At 43.9% G+C, this 19371-nt stretch overlaps 1 protein-coding gene and 1 pseudogene across 6 annotated transcripts in view; one reads left to right on the top strand and one right to left on the bottom strand.

Annotated features, from left to right (window-relative positions):
• The window catches only part of Ldlrad4 (low density lipoprotein receptor class A domain containing 4), a 310292-nt gene that overhangs the window by 220397 nt on the left and 70524 nt on the right, over window positions 1–19371 (top strand). The gene's annotated exons all lie outside the window — the stretch shown is intronic.
• Window positions 3864–4419, bottom strand: LOC130886581 (60S ribosomal protein L17-like; annotated as a pseudogene).

Genomic DNA, 19371 nt, shown 5'->3' with positions numbered 1-19371 from the left:
TGGGTGAGAGGTCGTTCATGCTACCTCATGGTAACTACACTGGCTGTTGTGGGCGTTTCCTGACTGTTTGAGGGTTGAAAGGATAACAGGCTAGTATATTTGGTAGAAGAAATTCCATACAACATCCAGGTTGGCTGGCTGCCTTTAGTTTGGTTTACAATGAGAATTCCAAGACAAATATGGAGTGGAAAAAAATGTGAAGACTGTGTTGGTGAGGAAAGGGGCATGGGTGGGGTTGAAGCTGTGAGAAACGCAGGCGAGGACAAGATGGCAGTGATTGCTACGGAGGTTAGCACGGTTAACACAATTGTGGTCAGTGAGGTATAAATTAAAATAATAAAAAGAGGGCAGGCAGGAAGTTGGGTATATGGGAAGGTATGGGTACATTAGATCCAGGAGTTAGGGTGACTATAATCAGAATATATTGTGTGCAATTCTCAGTTAAAGTATGATATTAAAATAGAGAGAAATGGAGATCTTTATATTGGGACCGCATGAATGATGCCTTCTGGGCAGTGCCTCACTCGCTTAAGGCTCCAGGGTATAAAAGTGAAAGCTACTGAGAACTTTTTTTTTAAGAGTGTACCTGAGAAGATGGAGCCTCCAGGGCATCCTGGACCAAGACCACCTAGGGAAGTAGGTACCCCATTTGGTTCTGGTAGGTATTCAGAGCCCTTGCAGGCTGCCAGCTGAACCTGACATTGTTCATGTGGTGTTTTTATTAGTTTGTTTTGTTTTTGTACACATCCAGAATGCGTATTTGGGGCCATGTGCCAAGGTTCCAGAAAAAAAAAAAAAAAGCTGTTGAGGCCAGGGAATGTGTAGCAAGATTAGATTTCTCTCCTGGAGCTCCTAGGTGTGTTTGGAGCTTTGAAGGTGAACCTAAGCCAACGGTTCTTCAACATCTGCTGAGCTAAGTTGCTGGCTTCAGCTGGAGACGGCTCAAGATTTGGTGCATAGTGGTGCAAGTAACAGGGCCGTACTGCAGTTAGCCTGGTAGGATGCACGTGATGATGCCACCATCTGAACTCCAGATGCTGGACATGGGGTGCAAAGTTTATTTAATGCTTGTTTTATATCTTATTAGATTTGATCTTATGGAGAGGGAGTGTTTATTCTGTGTCATCGTATATGGGGACCTTGCTTGGTTTTTTGTTTTTGTTTTTTACCCACAGGGGTTGAGTGGCTTAGAGTTTGCTACCTTAAGTCTCAGTAGAGACTCAGGACTTCTCAACAGTGTTAGTAGTCTTACAATTAGGGGACTCCTAAAGTTAGAGGGGTGGCCATAAACCTACTGGGGTCACTTGTCGAAAATTACCCATCCCACATTTGGTCCCCAGCTAGTGGTGCTTTTTTGTTAGGTTGTGGGGCCTGATAGAGCTGAGTAGCAGGCCTTTGTGGCGAGTGGCCTGGGATTGCTCCCACTTCTGTTTCCTTTGCTTTCTTCCCCACCGAGATGTGAAGTGTGTGGGTTGGATTCTAGTCTCCCCATCTGTAGAAACCGAGAACCACTTTCATCACGTCCTTTCTGCCATGATGGACTGTATCCCTCGAAACCACGAGCCACAAGAAGCCTCTCCTCCCTCAAGTTGCTTAAGTCAAGAATTGATCAAAGTGATGAGAAAAGTAGACAAGACAGGAAAGGTCACAGGGCGTGATCACAGATAGATGCAGATTAAATAACCCATTTGTCTTAGGGTTTCTGTTGCTGCAATGAAACACCATGACTAAAAGGAAAGCTGGGGAGGAAAGGGTTTATTTGGATTTGGCTTACACTTTGGCATTTCTTTTCATCACTGAAGGAAGTCAGGATAGGAACTCAAACAGGGAAGGATCCCAGAGGCAGGAGCTGCTACAAAGGCTGTGGAGGGGAGCTGCTTACTGCCTTGCTCACATGGTTGCTCAGCCTGCTTTCTTATAGAACCTAGGACCACCAGCCCAGGGACGGCACCACCCACCATGGGTTCAGTCCTCCCCCATTGATCACTAATTGAGAAAATGCCTTACAGCTGGATCTTAAGGAGGCATTTCCTTAGCTGAGACTCCTTTCTCTCTGATGACTCTAGTTTGTGTCAAGTTGACAAATAAAAGATATCTAAGTTATGTGGGCTTGGCAGACAGACAAGACAAGATTCTAGGTTCTCAAATAGAATCAAGGAAATAACAAGGTTTCCTATTAAATGGCCAAAGCATCTCTAACTGATTGCTATTGGTTACACGGCCTTAAGGCTCTGTTCAAATTTAAAGTGTGTTTCTTTACATAATCTATTTGAAGAAATATGGGGTCTTTTATCTCAGCTCATCTCCAAATCACAGACTTGAGTGTTGCAGACTGATATCCAACTCAGAAATGAGCTTCGTGATGGCTCCCACGGCCACCCTGAACCACTGTACCTGCTGATGTCTCCACTGAGGTTCATGTCAGCATTTCACTTAGATGAGCCCAATTTGAAGACTCTTCCAAGCAGTGAATGGAACATTGTTTTATTGTGGGAATTGCTTCAAGTTTTTTCTAGCCCATTTCTCTTAGGTTGTTTGTGTCAAGGACTGTGGTGAAGTGTCTGGAATTTTACCCTCCTTGCAAGCTAAGAATTTAGCCTGTCATAGTTTTACGATGTTGGAAGAACATCTGAGACTCCTGGATTGGATTCAGATTCTCCTTGCCTTAGAGTTCCAACTGGGTGCAGATGGGTCCAAATGAATACTTGTGGATTACATTCTAGGAGGGAACCTAATGCTTATGGAACAGAAATCTGTAAAGGTTTAACCAGTAAGTATGTCTGTCCTTTGCGCTCGAAGGTATATTGTCTTACGATGAAGTAAGCAAATTACGTTTTTGCTCCAGAGGGAGACAGCAATAATCCTGAACAAAGGGGAAGGAAGTGCAGTCTCTTCTTGAAGATGTGCAGAGCCAGGTATTATGAAATACTTATAGCCCTAACAGTCAGGAAGCCGAACTAGAAGGATTGTCATTAGTACAACACTAGGCTGGCTGGGCTGCATAGTGAATTTCAGGTCAGTCTGGGTTCCAGATTCTAAGAAGAAAGGAGAGGGGAGGTGGGAACTGGCCAGATGGCTCAGCAAACAAGGGCAGTTGCTGGCAAAGCTTGGTGACTTGAACTCTATTCTTGAGACCCATGTGTTAGGAGAGAACTAACTCCTGCAAGTTGTTCTCTAACTCCTAGACATGGGCTGTGGCGTGTGTGTGTGTCTGTACACATATGCACATGGGCATGCACATATACACACAAACACATATGCACATACATACCAAGCAAACATTTTACAATTATAGTACAAAAGATGTACAAAAGTAAGGTACCCATGGAGCATTGTCCAACAATGATAACTGCGTTTTGTTTCAACACCAGCTTGGTGTCTGGAAAATTTTACCAGAAATTCACAATTCTATTGCTCATGACAGACTACAACCAAATCTATTCATTTTGTCTTCTGTGCCCTTAACAAAGGTGGATAGCAACAGAACTCCAACAGAATAAGACCATAGCCTACGATATTGATGCTTTGCCATGCTTCCAACCTAGACTCGGTTCAGAATTTGTTCTAGCTGAAGAAATCCCGGAAGCCATCAAGATATGTCTTAGAAAGTCAGACAGTGGGGTCTGCAAGATGGCTTAGTTGGTAAGGTGCTTGCCATCAAGCCTGATGACCAGAGTTCATTGCTCAATATTCAGTGGTGGAAAGAGGAACCCATGTGATAGAAGGAGAAAATTGACTCCAACAAGCCATACTTCTTTCTTTTCTTGCTCTCTTTCCTTTCTTCCTTCTTCCCATTCTTCCTTCCTTCCGTTCTTCCTTCCCTCCTCCTCCTTTTCTTTCCCTTACTTTTATCTGCTTTTATTTTATGTTGAATTTATTCCTGGCCCCCTCATTTTAGTTTCTTCAGTTTCTTCTAGGCTATCTTTTTCTTCTGCACAACCTCCTCTTCTGGCTTTGGAACAATCTGTTCCTTTTCAGTGAGGATCATCTCGATGTGGCAGGGGGAGCTCACGCACAGGCTAATCCAGCCATGAGCTCTGTAAATTCGTCAGCTCATCTTAGGTGCTTGGTTCACCTGGATGTGTTCAATGACTAGAGAATCTACATCTTTGGCCCAACATTCCTCCCTATATTTTTAAGCACGTGCAGCAAAAAGTACTATATTTTTGGCCACTGACCCTGTGTCTAGTCCTACCATTTGACATGGGTGCACCTACCGACTCCATCATACTGCTGGAGTGGAACCACAAACATGGTTTCTTTAAAGTGACACCTCTCCAAGGCATGGTTTCCCTGACATGCATATACTTTTGGTGGCCTGGGCAGTTTCACACTGTTCTTCGAGTGAACATGAAGATTTGAACCTGTTGGTTTGCACAATTGTGTAGGGTTTTCTGGGTCAAGAGAGTTACAAACCATCTTCACAGGTCGCCTCAGGCCACTTACAGAAAGTGCAAGCTGTTCTTTTGCTCACTGCACACCGGCAAGGAAGAATTCCAGGGTAAGCCTGACTTGTACCTGAACCTTGGCTGGTAAGTTGAGGCTGACTTAAATGTTTTCCAGAGACAAGGTGGCCTTACTGAGCACTAAGCTAAGTACAGAAAGTAACTTTGCTAATTGGATAATTCTCTTAGAGGGGCCTCTGCCTAGTCGTGTATGTAAAATAAGGAATCTGGTTTTCCTCCACGGAGTCCCATGAAGAAGCAATGGGAGCTTTGTTTGGGAGAGTGTTCCCACGTTGCTTGAGGGTTACACAGTCTCCTAGTGCCATTTCCTCTAACATTTCCATGTCTTCTACATCACCCTTAGGTGTGAGTCCCTGTGTTGGGGGAGGGGCTCTAGTGAATGCCTGAATTCCCCTGTGAGTGTAGCCCTGGGAAGTTTTGTATCAGCTTTTAAGGTTCTTACTCCACTCCGTTTTCTCTGTATGTGCTGACATAGATTTGTTCTTCTTCACTTCCTCTCGTGATTTCTTTCTGGTATTTTGTGAAATTTCTACTCTGGAAATTGGCATATTTTATCAGTTCCTGCGATATCTCAGCCATTCCCTCTTTAATATTGGCATATTTTATCAGTTCCAGTGACTTCTCAGCCATTCCCTCTTTAAATATTATCTCTGCTGCATCTCCTCAGTTCTAACCGTACGATCAGCTATTCTTCATGGGAAATTTCCAATCCTGTTCCTTTGGTAAATTATTTAATTTTATCATCTGCATCAGATATTTTCATATCTGAAGTTTTCTAAAGTCTTATTTAACTTTCTATGATCCTACTGGATCTCAACTCAAGATATCTGTTAATTATTTTTAAGTGTGAGCTTACTTTCCATAGACCTGCATTGGAGGACTTCCTCCTTCAGTGGGTATATGCAGAACTGAAGCGGCCTCCACTTGGCCATTTTCTATATTGGCTGTACTGGCTCGGGTGTATTTGACTGACCGAAAGTATGCTTTTAGGTTAGAAATCTGCCTAGGGACAGGCATTTGGATATACATTCCCAAGAGTGGAGATGGTTTGCCCATTGCTTCAGGAATAGTGCTTTTCGCTGTGGGCCACTGGGTAGTAGGGATAAGGCCACGGTTATTTCTATTTTCTAGTTGCACTGAAGATAACTCTTGCAGACCAAGCCTTAGGCAGTAGCAGTGCCGCTTCCTGCACAACAGAAAGGCCTTGGGCCTTTGCTCCTGTCCTGGGAACTACAGTATACATTAGTGCTGCAATTCAAGTTCACTGCTTCAGCAAATACTTTGAAAGTGAGAACTCTGAGTGCCCACTTCTGAGTTTCTACTTTCATCTGGCTTTTGCTTTCTTAGTGTTTCTTGTTCTTTCCGTTTAGAGATTGTTTATTTTACCTAGCACTCAAGATGCTTCCAGGAGAGGGGCGCTCTGGGAATGCTCTTTATGTGTTGTCAGACAGAGCGCATCCTCTCCCTGCTTTCAGAAGCAAGGGAAGTTGGTACATGCGGCATTCTTCCTGGTGTCCTGGGGGAGGCGGGGCTGGGGTCTTTCTCATTTGCCACATATTTTCTTTCTTTTGATTAACTTCCACAAATGGATTTACCTTTTCTGATAGGAAAAACGTTTTCTACACTAGCAGAAAGGAACTATTTTTTTAATTACTGTACTTCACTTTATCCTGGCACACATTCAAAACTACCGCTTTGACAGCTCAAACAGACACATTTTTCAATTTTGTTAGTTCCAATTTTTTCTAAGGATGTTTTATAGCTCAGTACTTATTGTTTAGAATAGGCGCTGCTACCTATGAAAGATTGGCCATTGAAACAGACTTGGGATTTGCTAGGTAAAATCTGCACTAGCTCCATTGCCTTTAAATAATTAATCCACATGGGGAACACCAGGGAAGTGCGTGTCTGTGTGTTTGCAAAGAATAAATGCTCACGGCCCATACATATCCTCTATCGGCTACAGAGTTTACAGCTCTTTTCTGGTAATGTAGTCAGTGGAGACTTGGGTGTAAGCTACATGACTGGTGATCCTCAGAAGAATTCATGGGCATGAGTTGACATTATATTCATTTGACTGGGAATGGCTTGCTAAGTATGCTAAACACTTTCTTGCAGTATCATCGGGAAAGAACCTAGTTGGTTTTCTGTCACCCAAGAGAGACATGGGCCTCAAGCAGCAGTGAGACAGAAAAGAATAACCACACCCTTCATAGCACTAGTCCAAGTTTTTCTACACTGTCTGCCATGTATCATTTGAGACATCAGGAGACAATGGTAGAGGATGCTCCGTACCCAGACAGAGTGGGAGGACACTGTGTGTATAACCTCAGCCGCTCCCTGTCCACACAGGAAGTCTGCGCTCAACTATTCTTTAGGATGATTCTTCCATACTAACGTCAGCTATTCTTCCGTCAGCCAAAAGAAAGACTCAAAAATACACTTCTATAACTTTGCTTGAGACTCAGATGCCAGAGAAGGTCTCTGTCAAAGAATACGGTGGGGTCTTGCTGTGGAAAATGTTTACATACCCCCGTGTACTTCTTGGAGTTGTCATTTGTGTTCATCTTCTTGAAGACTTATTATCCACATGAGATTACTGAATTAATGCCAGAGGAAGTTAGAATACCTGTGGTCGATGACAGTCTCTGTAGTTGTACAGTTGTAGGATCTTTTTAGCAAAAGGCCTTGTTAATAATAATAATAAAATGTTCAGACTGAAAAATATTCTGGCACGTGAGTCTATAAATTTGAGTGTGAGGAGAAAGTTAATTTGAGGAGAAGTGACGTGCTCAGCCCCACCCACATCTCACAGGTGCTGTCATTTACCCAAACGTGTTGTCCTCTCTCCTGCCACCAGCCATCTTTCCTTTTCCCACTTAACCCTACCTTGGGTGCTGCTCATGTAGACAGCGATGCTGGACATTTTAGACGCTAGCATTGCTGTTGTTACTTAACCAGCAGGAATATTCTAAATGATACCGTTCTTGGTCTTAACTATGAATATTGTTTATAAAAGTTGGTTGAAAAGATTAATTATATTCTTGTTAAGTGTATTTATATAATTGGACTAGTTTGTGATTTGATCCAGGTGTAAAAAAAAATTGTCCTATTGCTGAAGATTTTCTAGATTCATTAAGAGCTCTGGGTGTTTGCTGTCATTACAGATGGGGTACAATAGAATGTACCAGGACAGTTTTCAGATTGTGGCAACCTCTGTCTATGTACCCTCTGTGAGAACTTGTGCTGTCTAGAGTCTGCCAATGGGAGTGGTCTGAAAACCACAGGAGAACAGTTACCCTTCATCATAGGTTCTCTCCTAGCATGAATAGCCCAGGGATGAACTGAGGTCAGCAGGCTTGGCAGCAGCCACCTTTGCCTACTGAGCCATCTGAGTTCACATTTTTATGGTATAGTTACGTGTTAAGGAAGGAAGGAGAGGGCAGCTGCTGCCTTTGATTTGAAAACCATCATTGCCCGGGGGGGGGGGGGGTCCATTCAGTGGACACACGATGAGGGACCATGTGCATTTTATGTCATCTTTGTTGCTTACTTGCTCTGGGTTTTTTAGCATCTAAAATTTACCTTATATCTGAGAAGTGTCGTAGATTGAGAACTATGGGAAAAATTAATTCTAAAATGATAATAGTGACGGTCATTACTGCACATAAATGAATCAAAATCTTGTGGCCACCCATGTTTTCTTTAGAGCTGCTGAGTAAGCAGTGCCGACGCTTGTTTTTGTTTTCCTGGGCAAGTAACTGAACTTGCAGTGCAGAGGTCCCACGTGCACAGATGAGATAATAGCATTGCTTCCTGCAAGGGTTCGGCTGGAGCACTTCCCCCGAAGCTCCTGCTTTCTGAGGATTCTTAGAGTGTGCCTAACAAGGTCATGTGCTGGCTGTTTGGTTGCTCTGTTTATTTCCTGGAGCAGCATATTGAATCAGGAAAAACAGTCCAGTCTGCTTCCTGTTTAAAACGTGGCAAACACTTTACTGTTCTTGTCTTCTGTTAGCGGTGGTTGGTGCCAGGCTGGGCTTTTGGTCCATGCTCTTACCACGAACAAAAGGACCTCTTTCCCCACTGCCTCGGTAGCTCCTTGAAAATGGACATCATCCTAAAAGAGTATAGAAGAGCTGCAACAAAGCAACTCTTTTTATTTGTATAACATTACATGTATCCCACACATGAATTTGATATGCCTTTACGTGCCATTCCGCCTGATCCTTGGAGGTCAGAATGTCTACACGGAGTGGTCCTGAGGACTTAATTGCGCTGAGGAGCAGATGGGGGCCGATGGGGGAAGGGGGAGGTGGGGGGAGCAGGAGGGGAGGGAGGGAGAACTGGGATTGGTATGTAAAATATAAAATAAAATTATATATATGTAAGAAGAGAAATGGGATTGGTATGTAAAAATATAAAATAAAATTATATATATATATTATATATATATATATATATATATATATATATATATATGTAAGAAGAGAAGGGGATCGACAAGAATGTGAGGAAATGAGTTGGGACTGAGAGAGAAAACGTATGGGTTGTGTCTGGGAAGAGCAGAAATGGGCGCTGAAATGGTGGCATTTCATTTGTATTTTAGTAAATAAAGCTTGCCTGAGGATCAGAAAGTGCAATCTAACCAAGGAATGTAAAAATGAAGGCAAGACCATTTAGTGATACTTGTACAAGAATGAAGATTTTAAAAATAGAGGACAGTGAAGTAAAGATGAAATAGATATAAATTCCAGGACAGTGAGGTGGAGATGAAATAGGTATAAGCCCTATCATTGATCAGTATTGTTTCCCTGGGGGAAGGAACAGGGCTTGAGGACTACCTCCTCTGCCGCTGTGAAGCCTCATGCAGCGTTCTGTGCTGGCGGTGGTCACGCTTGAACCCGCAACACCAGGTCTGTGGGAATCCAGAGGTCCGGTGGAGATTAAACATCACCTTTTGAGTTGAGAATTCTGCTCAGTTGCTGGTATTCAGTTCTTCTTGGATTTTCCCCAGCCTTCAGCGGGGACTGTTGTTTTTAGGGAAATTGCCATGCGTCCTCGATGGTCACACTTCCCTCTACTCGAGCTTGTAAATCTGAGGTAGTGATGTGACCACACCTGAATTATTGGTTTTGCCCAGGAATGTTTGTCTCACCGGGGTTCCAGATGCTTCTCTGGCGTCTGCTTCCATGGTCTCCATCCAGTGTCCCAGAAGGCCAGTTCTATTGTTGGGGATTGGGTAGTTCTCATACACCAGTGTTGGTGGAAGGATCTTAACGTGGGTCACATGATGTGTGTAGGCACTGGCTTTGAGGCTGCTCTTGCCTGGTTCTTGGAGAATCTTTAATCTGGGTTGTCCTTGTAGTAGCTAGGCCAGTTATTTATTATCCTGGCCATTGCTTTTCTCGACTGTACCATAGCAAAAGAGCCTCTAATCTTCCATTGTAATAGGAATTTCCTCCATGTTTACTCTTTTTGGTGTCTTTGTGAAGTTCTGGGCATATTTGGAAGATGGTTTCTACTGTCTTGTGTGCATACCTTGGCCAGTCCTCTGTCTTTACAGTGAAAGGGGTCTTGGGCCACTGTATGCCAGTTCCCCTTCTGTTATAGATTGCTTCAGGAGGCAAAGATGAAAGCATTTGCAGCTGTCTTTTTGGCTTCTTGTCATGTGATCTAATGAGAGATTGTCTGGGTAGTTCTCACTTAATCCGATGCATCTTCAAGGCCATAAGCAGCAATCTGTAGATATTGTTGGCCATGCTGACCTTGAAGAAAGTTCTACTGTGTTGTGATAAGAATTGAACACATAGCAAGAAAGCACTTAACAGCAAGGGGTCAGTGTATAGCCAAGAGAATTTCTCAATTCTCAACCCTAGAGGAAAACACAACCAGACAAAAACCTGGATTTTACCCACATGGGGCGCTGAGCATTAACCAAGCCAATCTATGTTGTAGCTCTAACTTAGGGACCTGGAGATGACAGGTAGGGGTGGCCTGAGTTTGTGGTGTCTTGTTATGTTGTAGCAAGAAAAAACAAGTTCTTCAGTCACTCCCTGGGAACAGACTCCTACAGGTTCCTCAGTCTGCATGGTATTTTCCCTCTTGTTGGAGCAACTGTCTCCTCTATAGACTCCTTCCCTTTGCATTGTGTCTTCTTCTCCATTTCATCAGGGTCCATGGGGTCCTCCCTGGTCACCACATCCTCTGCTTTGGCCCAGTGTGGGATTCTCACTGGACTGTCTCACCCAGGACAATAGCCCCGCGGCAGCTTCTTCATGCCATTCTCTGGAGCAGGACCCTAGAAGCCCGACTGTGTCGACCACAAAGGGGTAGCTTCTCACAGGTGCTAATGCAGGGTGCCCCCAACTCCCTTCTTTTTCTCTAGGATTAGGAGTGAGCCTCGGAGCACCCTGGAGACTTTGAAGTCATCACTGTGTCTTCAGTACTTAATATGGAGAACTGAAGGGTCTTCGGACAACTGATGCTTGCTTGTTTGAAGTTTTCCTTTGACAATACACACTTCCTTTGCTTTGACATGTCCCATTTATTGCATTTGTATGTTTCGTTTACATTCTATGTTTTTTTTCTCTAAATGAAAGGACTTTATTGTTATCATCTTTAAAAGGTAAAGTTAATTAAGCCAGGCATGGATGTACATACTTGTAACCTTAGCACTTGAGAGACTGGGGCAGGAGAATTGCCACTGATTTGAGGTAGGTCTAGTGAGTACTAGACTTGTTAGTACCAAATCGAAAGACCCTTACACCCTGCTCAGGAAAAGGCTAGTTTTAAGTAGAGCCAGATCTTTTCATCTGGGACTTTGAAGAAAGAAAATCAAAAAAGGTAAGCCAAGTAGTTTGTCTGTCTTTCTGTACAGAGTCTAAGGAAAGCCTTAATTCTCCCAGTCCTGCTATGACTGGAAAAGTGAGCCTGTAGCCATCAGCTAATACCTCGGTCATACTATGTAACAAACCTCACTGAAGCTTAGGGGCTTGAAACAATAGCCACTGATTCTTGCTGACTGTGCCCCTCCCCACCGCTCTCAGACATGCTCATGCTACGGGAAGCAACAGTAACTGGGCCATGTGACTTCTGCTGCAGCCCCCACCAAAGGAGCTGTGGCTTAAAGCAGGGCCACATTCCCCTCCAGATCAGAGCTAAGCCCACAGTTTTAATCTTAGTTTCTTCAATTTTATGCGACTTTATCGAAAAAGAATTAAAATGCCAATTAAGCTGGCGTGTGTCATGTCTATTTTATCCCAGTTCTAAATTAAGAATGACCTAGTTATAGCTGCTTATTCTCGCAGGGCCTGTGAGAGAGAGCTTACATACAATCCCCAGGATTGGTCAGGAGTGTGTGTCTTTTTGCATGGATGTGAGTGAGCGCGCACGCGCACACACACACACATACACACACGCTCAGACACCTGTGCACTCTGGTCTAGATTCACTGAATCCCATTCCTGTGGGGAACAGCATTGCATTAGGGAGTAAAAAGGCCTGGGAATTAGCAGGTCTGCATCTCGAGGCCTGACTCCTCTTCTTCCTGCTGCTTTTATCTTCAGCAAGTGATTTGATGTCGGAGAGCTTTAGTGTCCTCCACAGTAAAATGGAGAAATGACTATCAAACACTTGCTGAAAGAACGAAGGACATGATGCTGCCCTTGATGGACAGGTAGTGTTTGGGGACTCTCCCTGAGCCCTTTGAGTCTATCTTTTATAACTTCCACTAAACCATTCAAGTTAGTCCCTGGCATTCTGACCCCCCAAGAACAACCTCTTTATCCTGATAATAACCCAGGTACCCAGAACATCGGAACACTTGATGGGCTGTGCCGAAGTTCAAGCGATGTCACTGAAAGTGTGAAGTATTTGCTGACAAGGGTACCATCTCAGGTCTGCATTGTGTCTGGAGGGGTCTTGGTATCTAGTGGATGGTGTGCAAAAGCCCCACCTCAGTTTGGCTGGAATAAAAATCAGTAGGTACTCTGGGTACAGAGCGGAGACGAGAATTCCAGTTTACTGGGGCCTTGTCCCAGAGAGCATGATGCCCTGATGTCCTGGCTGTCAAAAACTAAAGGTGTGTTTTCCCAAACTATGTTGGGCACTGCTGTGTCTACCCTAATGGGGGGTAACAAGGAAAAGAAGCCAAACCTTCTCCCTCCCTGAACTAAGAAATGTTTAAGGGGCTGGCATAGGCTTACATGGTCCAAAATGCAGAAATTCTTAAGCAGAGGCAGATGGGCATGAAGTGCTGTGTCAGCAGGGGATGACCCAGAGACTGGAAGTTTCTGTTAACGAGACTGTTTTAGTCTCCTTACTGTTGGGATAAAATATTTTCAGGTACCATAGTGTACTTCCTGGGGCTGTGCCTCGTGTGTTCACAGACAAGTTCATTCTACACTCCCCATAACTGTGACAAGTATCGGGGTTTCCTCCAGGTTCCCTAACTTCTACAGCCACCAGTACTGCCTTGCTACCTTGCCTAACCTAGAGTTCATCTGGGAACCTTTCCTGCCCCAATGTCTCATTGCTGCTGTTACCTACTGAGGGGAGGCCATGGCCCTGAGGCTACCTGGAGCATGACAGCCTTGATAACAGAGCCACTGCCTGGTGTTAACAGCAACACACCCGACACTGTTTGTCCAGAGTGTGCTTGGCTCCACTGCAGCGCAGCCTTCTCCTTCCCAGACCACTTCTGCAGGGTTAAAGGTGCTGGAAATAGCATAGACTCAATCACATTTGGGGGATTTTATATTATTTTGGAGGACGAGGGGTTGATTTTCTGTGATATCTGAGTGGCGCTATTATAAGCAAACATTTTGATAGGAAGTTTGTAAGATGTAGTCTCTGCACGTTTGCTTCCTCTCCACTCCCTGGAGCCACAGGACTTGTATAGGAGCCTCTCAGGGGCCCTTTTGTTAACAAGCCTATGGCAGTTTCTAGGCCGCATGTAAATGGAAAGGTGTGCTTGTACCATACGCATGTGTGCATCTATCCAAGGCTTCAGTTCATCTGGCCCTTCACTAGTTTGTCCTGGGATGTAGGGCTGCTGAAGGAGCTGGTCACTTGCTGAGGGAGCCTGCTGTACATGGTTCTTAATAATGCCCTGTGGTTTGGCAAGGACAAGAAAACCTTTCCTGAGATATAGGCAATAAAATGTGGTCAACACCTCATTAACATCGTTATTAAAGAAATGAGATTCTGAGTTCCTTAAAGACATGGAAATGATTTAAACTTACTTTGTCAGTCTCTGTCTCTTTCTATCATCTGTCTGTCCATCTGTCTGCCTGTCTATCATCTATCTGTCTGTGCATGTGTCTATCATCTATCTGTCTGTTCATCAGTCTGTTTATCAGCTATCTGTCTGTCTGTCTATCTATCTATCCATCAATTTCTTCATAGCTTCTGTTCAAATAAAGGAAAAGCAATCTCTTTTAATCTCTGTTTAAAAAATGTTTAGTAATTTTTTTTTAAAGGAGGCCATGTTCCTTTTACCTTTTCACAATTCCATGCCAAAACCTAGTTCCCAGTCTCCCACAAATGAACATTTCTCCACCCTTACATATCTGCCTGTCTTCTCTGCTTGGTTTAGAGGACTTCCCCATCCTGCAGAATTAATAGTAACCCGTCTTCATCCATGATTACTGTGGAGGAAGCAGCAGAGAAGGCTCAAAGAACAGGGAAAGGGACAGAGCACAGACAGAGAAAGGTGGAAACAGAATATTGTGAGCCATGCTGAAGGTTTAGACTGCACAGGTAAAGGAAGTAGGGCCCTTACCTTTGGTGCCTGAGTCTCAGGAGTGCACCTGTTGCCTGTGGTCTCCACAGAGACAAGCAGGCCAGGGTCAGCTGCCACCATCCCATTTCAGACTGCTTCTCCTTATTTGGGCCAGCTTCCCTGGAGCTGCCTTCTGCTTTTATTTTGGTTGGGTCTCTAGCACAAGTTGCCACTCTCTCCACAGCTCCTCCTAGACGGTGCCCTCTCTCTTGGCTTCCTAACGACTGTCTACTTGCCTTTCTGCTTGTGAGCCAGCTTCCACACCTGGTGTTTTACTTACTGGCTCGTGTGATGCTGCTCTTAACCACCTAGGCTTTCTCTAACAGCAGATATTTCAGTCTGGGTGCCGTCCTTTCCCGCTGTCTAAAAGCACACCAGCGAAGACAAACTACTCATAGCCAACATCTGTGGAGTACTCTGCGTGTCCCTGGCACTCAGCTGGGTACCCTTTACAAAGGTTATCCTCACACAGTACCTTGTAAGACCTTTTCTTCCAAAGAGTGATGGAGCTTATCCAACGTCACACACAGGCAGCAACTTCGAGCCACATTGAAAATAACAGTTTGCTCAGACGTAGTGTTTGGTGTTGAGCTCAATTCTGCGGTAAAACTCCTGTTTTCCGTTGCTACCAGTTGTCACTCCACGTCACTGACCTTCATCTTTCATATGCCCTAGTGTCAAGAGATTTTATGAAGATTCAGGCTCTGAAGTTGAGGTCTAGGAGAAACCCAAGTGTCCATCTAATAGCCTGTCGGCTCATGTTCCCCTGCTGACACACGTGCCTCTATGACCGCTGTGTTCCTGGGGCATTGACCCTTTCGTTATAGTCAAGCATCCTTTTCCATCCCTACTGGTAGCTTTTCTGCCTGAACTCTGCTGTATTTGACACTGAGCTGGCGACTCCCATTCCCTTATGTTTACTACTTATACTCTGTGTCTTTTCCACACAGAATTTTAGCCAAATGGCCAAACAACAATACATGGCAAGTGTACTTCAATTTACTTAAACTGGGCCAACTATAGATAGACATTTGGCCAGCGTTTCTTCTTTACTTCTAGGTTTTTTAGTTTCTCTTTCTTTCTTTCTTTCTTTCTTTCTTTCTTTCTTTCTTTCTTTCTTTCTTTTTTTTTTTAATTTTTACCTGCAAAAGCCTTTTGATTGGAATGGGATTTGTGTAGCTTCTAAGATGATCTGAAACTTTCACTTCCAACCTTTCCTGGAGGATTGATAAAAAGTTGTTTTGAACCATCACAGTGGGCATAGTCTTCTCTCAGCTGCTGACCTAATAATACATTCGTCTTTATGGGGCTCTTGCTGAGATTTGGTAAAAGGCTTGGAGTCTAAAGAAGGTAAAAAAAAGTACCTTCTAGAAATAGAGACAAGATTCTGCCTTGAACCTGAGGGAACTAAGGACCAGCAATGTGGTCAACTTTCTGTGTATCTGGTTTACCAATGGCCGTACTGCAACAGGAAATAAGGCCTCATACGTAGTATACTCCAGGCCAGGGAGTCATGAGCCCTTTTGGGGTCAAGTGATCCCTTCCCAGGGTTTGCATATCAGATGTCCTGCATAGCAGATATTTGCATTACAGCTCATAACAGTAGCAAAATTACAGGTATGAAGTAGCAACAAAAATAATTTTATGGTTAGGGGTCACCCCAACTTGAGGAACTATATTAAAAGGGTAGCAGCACCTGGAAGGTTGAGAACTGCTGCTTGAGGTCCTGAGGGATGCACCGTCTGTAGTAATACTCTTCTCCTTGTGAGGACACAGGACCTGAGGAAGGCCACTGAGGGGAGGAAGGGTTGGTTTGGCTTCCAGTCTGAAGATGGGAAGTCACTGCTGCAGGGCCTCGAGGCCGCTGGTCGCTGGTCGTTGTATCCACAAGCAGGAAGCAAAGAGCAACAGATGCTCGTCCTATTTATCTGTTTTTGTCCTGTTGGTGGTTAGGGTGTAGTCCCAGCTCCATTAACCGAATGCAGATTCGTGGGCGTGTCTGGGGATTTGTCTCCAAGCTGATTTCTACAGTTAGCCTATCAAGTTAACAGTCAATATAAGCGATAGAAGTATGCTTAATCTTGATCAGAGTGTCAACTCTTGATTTCCTTATCTGTGAAATGGGGATATTAATGCTTTTGTTTTACGAAGCAACACTAAAGAACTGCAATAAAGAATAGAACACTATGGTGTAAGTCCATAGATTTTCTTGAGTTTACAGGGTATCATTGAACATTGTAATTCCTGTAAATTCTTTTGTTGTGAGTGAAAAGCCTTCTCTGGGGAAGTTCAGCTCAGATTAGAATTTGAGTCTCTAGAGATGATCTCTCCTTATTGAAGTCTTGAAGGGACGATGGTTAACTTTCTACTTGTTCTTAGGGGAAAAAAATCAGGGCCCATGTTTTTGCACTTCTTTGTTTCTTCATGAGAAATTAAGTTTCCTTTGGTGTAACTTTTGATTTTGGCTTGAATTTTCCTCTGGCCTGTACGAAGAAAAAAAAAAAGGTGGCTCCTGCCAAGAACTCCTCAAGTGGAGGGATGGCTCATGTGCGCTCGCTTGCTGGACTACTAACAGCGTGTTGGGAAATCATTTTATATCTTCCAAAAACCACTTTATTCTGACATCTCTGAGGAGACTTGAGGTCCAAGAACTGATTGAATGAACCTAATGACCCATGCTGTGGGTCAGCTGTGTCCATGTCTGAAGACTGTCTGAAAGAGGAACTCGTTAGGGTAATTTTCTTGTCATTAATTACATTCGATTTTAGTTTTAAAATGTGCACAAAAATTGGTGCTGTTGGAGGCTGGAGAGATGGCTCAGTGGTTAAGAGCACTGCCTGCTCTTCCAAAGGTCTTGAGTTCAATTCCCAGCAACCACATGGTGGCTCACAACCATCTGTAATGAGATCTGGTGCCCTCTACTGGCCTGCAGATATACATGCAGACAGAATACTGTATACATAATAAATAAATTTTAAAAAATTGATCGTGTTGAGGAAGGTCCAGAGCTTGGAGACGCAGCATTTCTGTTTTGCTAGTGGAAAAGCCAGATACAGGCTCTTCTTGGTTTTGATTCCTTTACTACAGAAAGCCCCTAGATGTATATCATTTAATGTCTGTGTTTTAATCTTTGCCCTGATGGAATTACAAACAAAGTGGGCAACATGATAGTTGCATCTCAGGGCAAGGAAAGAAGTCACCCCTGAAATTTGAGGGTTAATATAAAGATTGACATTTGCATATTTGCCTCATGGTAGCCTAGAGTTTGCACTTTCAATAGGTAAAGAATTCACTGCTTAGTAATAATTCTTATATCAAAAAAGAAATCTCTAGTACTCAAAAAGTAGTTCTAACTAGAACAATAAATAACTGCCCAGACATGGGGCCAAGTGGCTGTTTCCTGGACTAGCATGGGCAACTGGAACCTGGAGATCACTGTCAGCTTCCAGACAGTTCTAGAAGCCCTGACTTCCTGAAGATTGGATGGCAGACAGCACCGACACACTAAGACTCCATCTGGCTCAAGAACAAAGACGCCACATATGAGTTGAAATGTACACAGCAGCCTGCAGTGCAATTGGGTAAAATGCTGTTTTGTTTGTTTCTGTAGCAAATCTCTTGGATTTATCTGTGCCTGTCTTTTGCTAAAACTACAAGTTTTCAAAACTTAGCATGAAGTAAGAGCCAAGGAACTCAGATCTCTGTAGCTCTTTGTTTAGTTTCCAAGATAAAGTAGATTTGTGTTTGAAGTCAAACGGACATTAAGTACGCTTGCGATTTGCTGTCGGTGGGGTGCTAGCGTTTGCAGATGTCTGCAGGTGTTACCCCAGGGCCAAGGGAAACAGGCGGCGGAGCACATTGTTTCAGGAGGAGGTGCACACTCCGAGTGCACCCTAGAGAAACCCTTCCAGATTTTTTCCTTACTGACACGTCCTGGTTGAGGACTGGAGATGTGTTTGTTCTTTGACTTTGTTAAATATATTTTTAGCCTTTTTAGAGAGTTCTCTGGGATCTGCTTATTTCTGAGTGTGCATCAATAGTTACTGGGTCTGTGGATAACAGTTAAGAAGGAAGACCCTTGGTGGCTCTGTAGCACTTTCTTCTATCTTTCGTGTTTGCTGACTAGCTTGCCCGTTCACACCTCCAAGTGGGGACTAAGCAGGCTTATGTCTGGTCCCTTTTCTGTCTGTGTTCTATTGTACATGAATGGATGTGGGTACTTAAACTAACAGACATTCCACTCTGCATGATAGGATCCCTAAGGCTGCAACACAGTCCCACCAGGAAGCATGTATCGGGTGCCTGTCATACTCGTCTGAAATGAGTCAGACTTCCACAGGCATCCTTGCCAGATTATTGAGTTGGTGCTACTTGTTTTAGAAATGTTGGGGAACATGTTAACATGCACATGCCATTCTCCCAAGATATTTAGACCAACTCACAGAGACAGACACTTAAGGAGAGCTCAGTAGCATAGGTGTGGGTGACAAGTGCACCAATGAGCAATCAGCTTCTATGTCCTTTACTACCTGCCGGGGTCAAGCACAAGACCTATAGAAATGGTTTGTTATTGTAATACAGAGAACCTGGATTTAGATGAATGTCAGCAATGAGAGTTGGGCATGCATATTATAGAAAGCTATACATTATACATTGTTGTAATAGGAGCGGCGGGGCTGCGTCCCCGGCACCCAGCCGCCCCCATGGCTAGCTTATGCCCCGAAATAATTACACGGAAACTGTATTCTTTTAATCACTGCCTGGCCCATTAGTTCCAGTCTCTTACTGGCTAGCTCTTACATATTGATCTAACCCATTTCTAATATTTTGTGTAGTACCACGAGCTGGCTTACCAGGAAAGATCTTAACCTGCGTCTGTCTGGAGTGGGAGAATCATGGCGACTCCCTGACTCAGCTTCTTTCTCCCAGCATTCTCTTCTGTTTACTCCACCCACCTAAGGGTTGGCCTATAAATGGGCCTAGGCAGTTTCTTTATTATTTAACCAATGACCTTCCTCCATCAATACATTTAGTGAAAGCTCGGTATGCTAGCTAGTTTTATGTCAACTTGACACAAGCTAGAGTCATCTGAGAGGAGGGAGCCTAAATTGAGAAAATGCTCCC

The sequence above is a fragment of the Chionomys nivalis genome, chromosome 14 (genome assembly GCF_950005125.1).
Source record: "Chionomys nivalis chromosome 14, mChiNiv1.1, whole genome shotgun sequence".
NCBI lineage: Eukaryota > Metazoa > Chordata > Mammalia > Rodentia > Cricetidae > Chionomys > Chionomys nivalis.
Note: the sequence above shows the minus strand (reverse complement) of the source record. Positions and strands in the feature narration are given on the sequence as shown.